The following is a 9,610-nucleotide window of genomic DNA, read 5'->3' on the forward strand; positions in this document are numbered from 1 at the left end:
TTTTTTTTTTTTTTTGAGAAGGAGTCTCACTCTGTTGTCTAAGCTGGAGTGCATTGGTGCAGTCTTGGCTCACTGCAACCTCCGCCTCCTGTGTTCAAACGATTCTCCTGCTTCAGCCTCGTGAGTAGCTGGGAATACAGGCACACGCCACCATGCCCAGCCAATTTTTGTATTAACCCTAACCCTAACCCTAACCCGCCAGGGGACGTGGCCTGGCGGCCGCTGGGAACAAAAATCGCGCTGGGTGTGGACTGGCGGCCGCCGGGACACCGCTTCGCGGAAGGAGATTCATCCCCCGCCGGTGGGGCCGAACCCTAACCCTAAACCTAACCCGACGGGGGGCGTGGCCTGGCGGCCGCTGGGGTCAAAAATCGTGCTGGGCGTGGCCTGGCGGCCGCCGGGAGCCTACTTCCCAGAAGGAGATTCATCCCACATCGATGGGGCCCAACCCTGACCCTGACCCTGACTCTGACCCAAAACCTCACCTGCACCCTCAACCTCACCCTCTCCCTCACCCTAATCCGTTGTGGGCCCAGATCACGGTGGGCGTGGCCTGGCGGCCACCGGTCTGGTCTGTACTGGTTTGGTTTCATCCGGTCTGGTCCGGTCTTTTCTGCTTTGATCTGGTCTGGTCTGGTTTGGTCTCTTCTGGTTTGGTTTGATCCGGTCTGGTCAGGTTTGATCCGGTTTGGTCTGGTTTGATCCGGTCTGGTCTGTTTCGATGCGGTCTGGACTGGTTTGATCTGGTCTGGTCTGGCTTGATCCGGTATGATCCGGTCCGATCCGGTTTCATCCGGTCCGATCCGGTTTGATCCGGCCCGATCCGGTTTCATCCGGTTTGATCCGGTTTCATCCGGATTGATCCGGATCGATCCGGTCCGGTCCGATCCGGTTCCCTCCGGTTTGATCCGGTCCGATCCGGTTTGATCCGGTTTCATCCGGTTTGATCCGGTCCGATCCGGTTTGATCCGGTTTGATCCGGTCCGATCCGGTTTCATCCGGTTTCATCCGGTTTGATCCGGTTTCATCCGGTTTCATCCGGTTTGATCCGGTTTGATCCGGTCCAGCCGGTTTGATCCGGATCCCGGTTTGATCCGGTCCGATCCGGTTTGATCCGGTTTCATCCGGTTTGATCCGGTCCGATCCGGTTTGATCCGGTTTGATCCGGTCCGATCCGGTTTCATCCGGTTTCATCCGGTTTGATCCGGTTTCATCCGGTTTCATCCGGTTTGATCCGGTTTGATCCGGTCCAGCCGGTTTGATCCGGATTGATCCGGTCCGGTCCGATCCGGTTTGATCCGGTCCGATCCGGTTTGATCCGCTTTGATCCGGTTTCATCCAGTTTGATCCGGTCCGATCTGGTTTGATCCGGTTTCATCCGGTCCGACCCAGTTTGATCCGGTCCGATCCGGTTTGATCCGGTTTGATCCGCTTTCATCCGGTTTCATCCGGTCCGATCCGGTTTGATCCGCTTTGATCCGGTTTCATCTGGTCCGATCCGGTTTCATCCGGTCCAATCCGGTTTGATCCGGTTTGATCCGGTCCGATCCGGTTTGATCCGCTTTGATCCGGTTTCATCCAGTTTGATCCGGTCCGATCTGTTTTGATCCGGTTTCATCCGGTCCGACCCAGTTTGATCCGGTTTGATCCGGTTTGATCCGGTTTGATCCGGTCCGACCCGGTTTGATCCGGTCCGACCCGGTTTGATCCGGTCCGATCCGGTCCGATCCGGTTTGATCCGGTTTGATCCGGTTTGATCCGGTCCGATCCGGTTTGATCCGGTCCGAACCGGTTTGATCCGGTCCGATCCGGTTTGATCCGGTTTGATCCGGTTTGATCCGGTCCGATCCGGTTTGATCCGGTCCGAACCGGTTTGATCCGGTTTGATCCGGTTTGATCCGGTTTGATCCGCTCCGATCCGGTTTGATCCGGTCCGATCCGGTCCGATCCGGTCCGACCCGGTTTGAACCGGTTTGATCCGGTTTGATCCGGTTTGATCCGGTTTGATCCGGTCCGATCCGGTTTGATCCGGTCCGAACCGGTTTGATCCGGTTTGATCCGGTTTGATCCGCTCCGATCCGGTTTGATCCGCTTTGATCCGGTTTCATCCGGTCCGATCCGGTCCGATCCGGTTTGATCCGGTTTGATCCGGTCCGATCCGGTTTGATCCGGTTTGATCCGGTTTGATCCGCTCCGATCCGGTTTGAGCCGCTTTGATCCGGTTTCATCCGGTCCGATCCGGTTTCATCCGGTCCGATCCGGTTTGATCCGGTTTGATCCGGTCCCATCCGGTTTGATCCGGTCCCATCCGGTTTGATCCGGTTTGATCCGGTCCGATCCGGTCCGATCCGGTTTCATCCGGTTTGATCCGGTTTCATCCGGTTTCATCCGGTTTCATCCGGTCCGATCCGGATTGATCCGGTTTGATCCGCTTTGATCCGGTTTGATCTGGTTTCATCCGGTATGATCCGGTCCGATCTGGTCCGATCCGATTTGATCCGGGTTCATCCGGTCCGATCCGGTTTGATCCGGTTTGATCCGGTTTGGTCCGCTTTAATCCGGTTTCATCCAGTTAGATCCGGTCTGATCCGGTTTGATCCGGTTTCATCCGGTCCGATCCGGTTTGATCCGGTTTCATCCGGTTTCATCCGGCTTGATCCGGTTTGATCCGGTCCGATCCGGTATGATCCGCTTTGATCTGCTTTGATCCGGTTTCATGTGGTTTGATCCGCTTTGATCCGGTTTGATCCGGTTTTGTCCGCTTTAATCCGGTTTTCATCCAGTTAGATCCGGTCCGATCCGGTTTTGATCCGGTCCGATCCGGTCCGATTCCGGTTCCATCCGGTTCATCCGGTTTGATCCCGGTCCGATCCGGTTTCATCCGGTTTCATCCGGTTTCATCCACTCCGATCCGGGTTTGATCCGGTTTGATCCGGTCCGATCCGGTCCGATCCGGTTCCATCCGGTTTCATCCGGTCCGATCCGGTTTGATCCGGTTTCATCCGGTCCGATCCGGTTCCATCCGGTTTCATCCGGTCCGATCCGGTTTCATCCGGTTTCATCCGGTTTGATCCGGTTTCATCCGGTCCGATCCGGTTTGATCCGGTTTGATCCGGTCCGATCCGGTTTCATCCGGTTTCATCCGGTTTCATCCGGTTTGATCCGGTTTGATCCGGTCCGATCCGGTTTCATCCGGTTTCATCCGGTTTGATCCGGTCCGATCCGGTTTCATCCGGTTTCATCCACTCCGATCCGGTTTGATCCGGTTTCATCCGGTCCGATCCGGTCCGATCCGGTTTGATCCGGTTTCATCCGGTTTCATCCGGTCTGATCCGGTTTCATCCGGTTTCATCCGGTCCGATCCGGTTTCATCCGGTTTCATCCGGTCCGATCCGGTTTCATCCGGTTTCATCCGGTCCGATCCGGTTTGATCCGGTTTCATCCGGTCCGATCCGGTTTGATCCGGTTTCATCCGGTCCGATCCGGTTCCATCCGGTTTCATCCGGTCCGATCCGGTTCCATCCGGTTTCATCCGGTTTGATCCGGTTTCATCCGGTCCGATCCGGTTTGATCCGGTTTGATCCGGTCCGATCCGGTTTCATCCGGTTTCATCCGGTTTCATCCGGTTTGATCCGGTTTGATCCGGTCCGATCCGGTTTCATCCGGTTTGATCCGGTTTGATCCGGTCCGATCCGGTGTCATCCGGTTTCATCCGGTTTCATCCGGTTTGATCCGGTTTGATCCGGTCCGATCCGGTTTCATCCGGTTTCATCCGGTTTCATCCGGTTTGATCCGGTTTGATCCGGTCCGATCCGGTTTCATCCGGTTTGATCCGGTTTGATCCGGTCCGATCCGGTGTCATCCGGTTTCATCCGGTTTCATCCGGTTTGATCCGGTTTGATCCGGTCCGATCCGGTTTCATCCGGTTTCATCCGGTTTGATCCGGTCCGATCCGGTTTCATCCGGTTTCATCCACTCCGATCCGGTTTGATCCGGTTTCATCCGGTCCGATCCGGTCCGATCCGGTTCCATCCGGTTTCATCCAGTCCGATCCGGTTTGATCCGGTTTCATCCGGTTTCATCCGGTTTGATCCGGTTTCATCCGGTTTCATCCGGTTTGATCCGGTTTCATCCGGTTTCATCCGGTTTGATCCGGTTTCATCCGGTCCGATCCGGTCCGATCCGGTTCCATCCGGTTTCATCCGGTTTGATCCGGTTTCATCCGGTTTCATCCGGTTTGATCCGGTTTCATCCGGTCCGATCCGGTCCGATCCGGTTTGATCCGGTTTCATCCGGTCCGATCCGGTTTGATCCGGTTTGATCCGGTTTCATCCGGTCCGATCCGGTTTGATCCGGTTTCATCCGGTCCGATCCGGTTTGATCCGGTTTCATCCGGTCCGATCCGGTTTCATCCACTCCGATCCGGTTTGATCCGGTTTCATCCGGTCCGATCCGGTCCGATCCGGTTCCATCCGGTTTCATCCAGTCCGATCCGGTCTGATCCGGTCTGATCCGGTTTCATCCGGTCTGATCCGGTCTGATCCGGTTTCATCCGGTTTCATCCGGTCTGATCCGGTCTGATCCGGTCCGATCCGGTCTGATCCGGTCTGATCCGGTTTCATCCGGTTTCATCCGGTCTGATCCGGTCTGATCCGGTCCGATCCGGTCTGATCCGGTCTGATCCGGTTTCATCCGGTTTCATCCGGTCCGATCCGGTCTGATCCGGTTTCATCCGGTCCGATCCGGTCCGATCCGGTCTGATCCGGTCTGATCCGGTGTGATCCGGTTTGATCCGGTCTGATCCGGTCCGATCCGGTTTCATCCGGTTTCATCCGGTTTCATCCGGTTTCATCCGGTTTCATCCGGTCCGATCCGGATTGATCCGGTTTGATCCGCTTTGATCCGGTTTGATCTGGTTTCATCCGGTATGATCCGGTCCGATCTGGTCCGATCCGATTTGATCCGGGTTCATCCGGTCCGATCCGGTTTGATCCGGTTTGATCCGGTTTGGTCCGCTTTAATCCGGTTTCATCCAGTTAGATCCGGTCTGATCCGGTTTGATCCGGTTTCATCCGGTCCGATCCGGTTTGATCCGGTTTCATCCGGTTTCATCCGGCTTGATCCCGTTTGATCCGGTCCGATCCGGTATGATCCGGTTTCATCCGGTCCGATCCGGTCCGATCCGGTCTGATCCGGTCTGATCCGGTGTGATCCGGTTTGATCCGGTCTGATCCGGTCTGATCCGGTTTCATCCGGTTTCATCCGGTCCGATCCGGTCTGATCCGGTTTCATCCGGTCCGATCCGGTCCGATCCGGTCTGATCCGGTCTGATCCGGTGTGATCCGGTCCGATCCGGTTTCATCCGGTTTGATCCGGTTTCATCCGGTTTCATCCGGTTTCATCCGGTCCGATCCGGATTGATCCGGTTTGATCCGCTTTGATCCGGTTTGATCTGGTTTCATCCGGTATGATCCGGTCCGATCTGGTCCGATCCGATTTGATCCGGGTTCATCCGGTCCGATCCGGTTTGATCCGGTTTGATCCGGTTTGGTCCGCTTTAATCCGGTTTCATCCAGTTAGATCCGGTCTGATCCGGTTTGATCCGGTTTGATCCGGTTTGATCCGGTTTGTTCCGGTCCGATCCGGTTTCATCCGGTTTCATCCGGTTTGATCCGGTCCGATCCGGTTTCATCCGGTTTCATCCACTCCGATCCGGTTTGATCCGGTTTCATCCGGTCCGATCCGGTCCGATCCGGTTCCATCCGGTTTCATCCACTCCGATCCGGTTTGATCCGGTTTCATCCGGTCCGATCCGGTCCGATCCGGTTCCATCCGGTTTCATCCAGTCCGATCCGGTTTGATCCGGTTTCATCCGGTTTCATCCGGTCCGATCCGGTTTGATCCGGTTTCATCCGGTCCGATCCGGTTTCATCCGGTTTCATCCGGTCCGATCCGGTTCGATCCGGTTTCATCCGGTCCGATCCGGTTTGATCCGGTTTCATCCGGTCCGATCCGGTTCCATCCGGTTTCATCCGGTCCGATCCGGTTTCATCCGGTTTCATCCGGTTTGATCCGGTTTCATCCGGTCCGATCCGGTTTGATCCGGTTTGATCCGGTCCGATCCGGTTTCATCCGGTTTCATCCGGTTTCATCCGGTTTGATCCGGTTTGATCCGGTCCGATCCGGTTTCATCCGGTTTCATCCGGTTTGATCCGGTCCGATCCGGTTTCATCCGGTTTCATCCACTCCGATCCGGTTTGATCCGGTTTCATCCGGTCCGATCCGGTCCGATCCGGTTCCATCCGGTTTCATCCGGTTTCATCCGGTTTGATCCGGTTTCATCCGGTTTCATCCGGTTTGATCCGGTTTCATCCGGTCCGATCCGGTTTGATCCGGTTTGATCCGGTTTCATCCGGTCCGATCCGGTTTGATCCGGTTTCATCCGGTCCGATCCGGTCCGATCCGGTTTGATCCGGTTTCATCCGGTCCGATCCGGTTTGATCCGGTTTCATCCGGTCCGATCCGGTTTCATCCGGTCCGATCCGGTCTGATCCGGTTTCATCCGGTTTCATCCGGTCCGATCCGGTCTGATCCGGTTTCATCCGATCCGGTCTGATCCGGTTTCATCCGGTCCGATCCGGTCCGATCCGGTCCGATCCGGTTTCATCCGGTTTCATCCGGTCTGATCCGGTCCGATCCGGTCTGATCCGGTCTGATCCGGTTTCATCCGGTTTCATCCGGTCTGATCCGGTCTGATCCGGTTTCATCCGGTTTCATCCGGTCCGATCCGGTCTGATCCGGTTTCATCCGGTCCGATCCGGTCCGATCCGGTCTGATCCGGTCTGATCCGGTGTGATCCGGTTTGATCCGGTCCGATCCGGTCCGATCCGGTTTCATCCGGTTTGATCCGGTTTCATCCGGTTTCATCCGGTTTCATCCGGTCCGATCCGGATTGATCCGGTTTGATCCGCTTTGATCCGGTTTGATCTGGTTTCATCCGGTATGATCCGGTCCGATCTGGTCCGATCCGATTTGATCCGGGTTCATCCGGTCCGATCCGGTTTGATCCGGTTTGATCCGGTTTGGTCCGCTTTAATCCGGTTTCATCCAGTTAGATCCGGTCTGATCCGGTTTGATCCGGTTTCATCCGGTCCGATCCGGTTTGATCCGGTTTCATCCGGTTTCATCCGGCTTGATCCGGTTTGATCCGGTCCGATCCGGTATGATCCGCTTTGATCTGCTTTGATCCGGTTTCATGTGGTTTGATCCGCTTTGATCCGGTTTGATCCGGTTTTGTCCGCTTTAATCCGGTTTCATCCAGTTAGATCCGGTCCGATCCGGTTTGATCCGGTCCGATCCGGTCCGATCCGGTTCCATCCGGTTTCATCCGGTTTGATCCGGTCCGATCCGGTTTCATCCGGTTTCATCCGGTTTCATCCACTCCGATCCGGTTTGATCCGGTTTGATCCGGTCCGATCCGGTCCGATCCGGTTCCATCCGGTTTCATCCGGTCCGATCCGGTTTGATCCGGTTTCATCCGGTCCGATCCGGTTCCATCCGGTTTCATCCGGTCCGATCCGGTTTCATCCGGTTTCATCCGGTTTGATCCGGTTTCATCCGGTCCGATCCGGTTTGATCCGGTTTGATCCGGTCCGATCCGGTTTCATCCGGTTTCATCCGGTTTCATCCGGTTTGATCCGGTTTGATCCGGTCCGATCCGGTTTCATCCGGTTTCATCCGGTTTCATCCGGTTTGATCCGGTTTGTTCCGGTCCGATCCGGTTTCATCCGGTTTCATCCGGTTTGATCCGGTCCGATCCGGTTTCATCCGGTTTCATCCGGTCCGATCCGGTTTGATCCGGTTTCATCCGGTTTCATCCGGCTTGATCCGGTTTGATCCGGTCCGATCCGGTATGATCCGCTTTGATCTGCTTTGATCCGGTTTCATGTGGTTTGATCCGCTTTGATCCGGTTTGATCCGGTTTGATCCGGTTTCATCCGGTTTCATCCGGTCCGATCCGGTTTGATCCGGTTTCATCCGTTCCGATCCGGTTTGATCCGGTTTCATCCGGTCCGATCCGGTTTGATCCGGTCCGATCCGGTTTGATCCGGTTTCATCCGGTCCGATCCGGTTTGATCCGGTCCGATCCGGTTTCATCCGGTTTCATCCGGTTTGATCCGGTCCGATCCGGTTTCATCCGGTTTCATCCACTCCGATCCGGTTTGATCCGGTTTCATCCGGTCCGATCCGGTCCGATCCGGTTCCATCCGGTTTCATCCAGTCCGATCCGGTTTGATCCGGTTTCATCCGGTTTCATCCGGTTTGATCCGGTTTCATCCGGTTTCATCCGGTCCGATCCGGTTTGATCCGGTTTCATCCGGTCCGATCCGGTTTGATCCGGTTTCATCCGGTCCGATCCGGTTTGATCCGGTTTCATCCGGTCCGATCCGGTTCCATCCGGTTTCATCCGGTCCGATCCGGTTTCATCCGGTTTCATCCGGTTTGATCCGGTTTCATCCGGTCCGATCCGGTTTGATCCGGTTTGATCCGGTCCGATCCGGTTTCATCCGGTTTCATCCGGTTTCATCCGGTTTGATCCGGTTTGATCCGGTCCGATCCGGTTTCATCCGGTTTCATCCGGTTTCATCCGGTTTGATCCGGTTTGTTCCGGTCCGATCCGGTTTCATCCGGTTTCATCCGGTTTCATCCGGTTTGATCCGGTTTGTTCCGGTCCGATCCGGTTTCATCCGGTTTCATCCGGTTTGATCCGGTCCGATCCGGTTTCATCCGGTTTCATCCACTCCGATCCGGTTTGATCCGGTTTCATCCGGTCCGATCCGGTCCGATCCGGTTCCATCCGGTTTCATCCAGTCCGATCCGGTTTGATCCGGTTTCATCCGGTTTCATCCGGTTTGATCCGGTTTCATCCGGTCCGATCCGGTTTGATCCGGTTTCATCCGGTTTCATCCAGTCCGATCCGGTTTGATCCGGTTTCATCCGGTTTCATCCGGTTTGATCCGGTTTCATCCGGTTTCATCCGGTTTGATCCGGTTTCATCCGGTCCGATCCGGTTTGATCCGGTTTCATCCGGTCCGATCCGGTCCGATCCGGTTTGATCCGGTTTCATCCGGTCCGATCCGGTTTGATCCGGTTTCATCCGGTCCGATCCGGTCCGATCCGGTTTGATCCGGTTTCATCCGGTCCGATCCGGTTTGATCCGGTTTCATCCGGTCCGATCCGGTTTCATCCGGTCCGATCCGGTTTGATCCGGTTTCATCCGGTCCGATCCGGTCCGATCCGGTCCGATCCGGTCTGATCCGGTCCGATCCGGTCTGATCCGGTTTCATCCGGTTTCATCCGGTCCGATCCGGTCTGATCCGGTTTCATCCGGTTTCATCCGGTTTCATCCGGTCTGATCCGGTCTGATCCGGTCTGATCCGGTTTCATCCGGTTTCATCCGGTCCGATCCGGTCTGATCCGGTTTCATCCGATCCGGTCTGATCCGGTTTCATCCGGTCCGATCCGGTCCGATCCGGTCCGATCCGGTTTCATCCGGTTTCATCCGGTCCGATCCGGTCTGATCCGGTCCGATCCGGTCTGATCCGGTCTG

This window comes from Rhinopithecus roxellana, chromosome 3 (assembly GCF_007565055.1).
Source record: "Rhinopithecus roxellana isolate Shanxi Qingling chromosome 3, ASM756505v1, whole genome shotgun sequence".
Lineage (NCBI taxonomy): Eukaryota > Metazoa > Chordata > Mammalia > Primates > Cercopithecidae > Rhinopithecus > Rhinopithecus roxellana.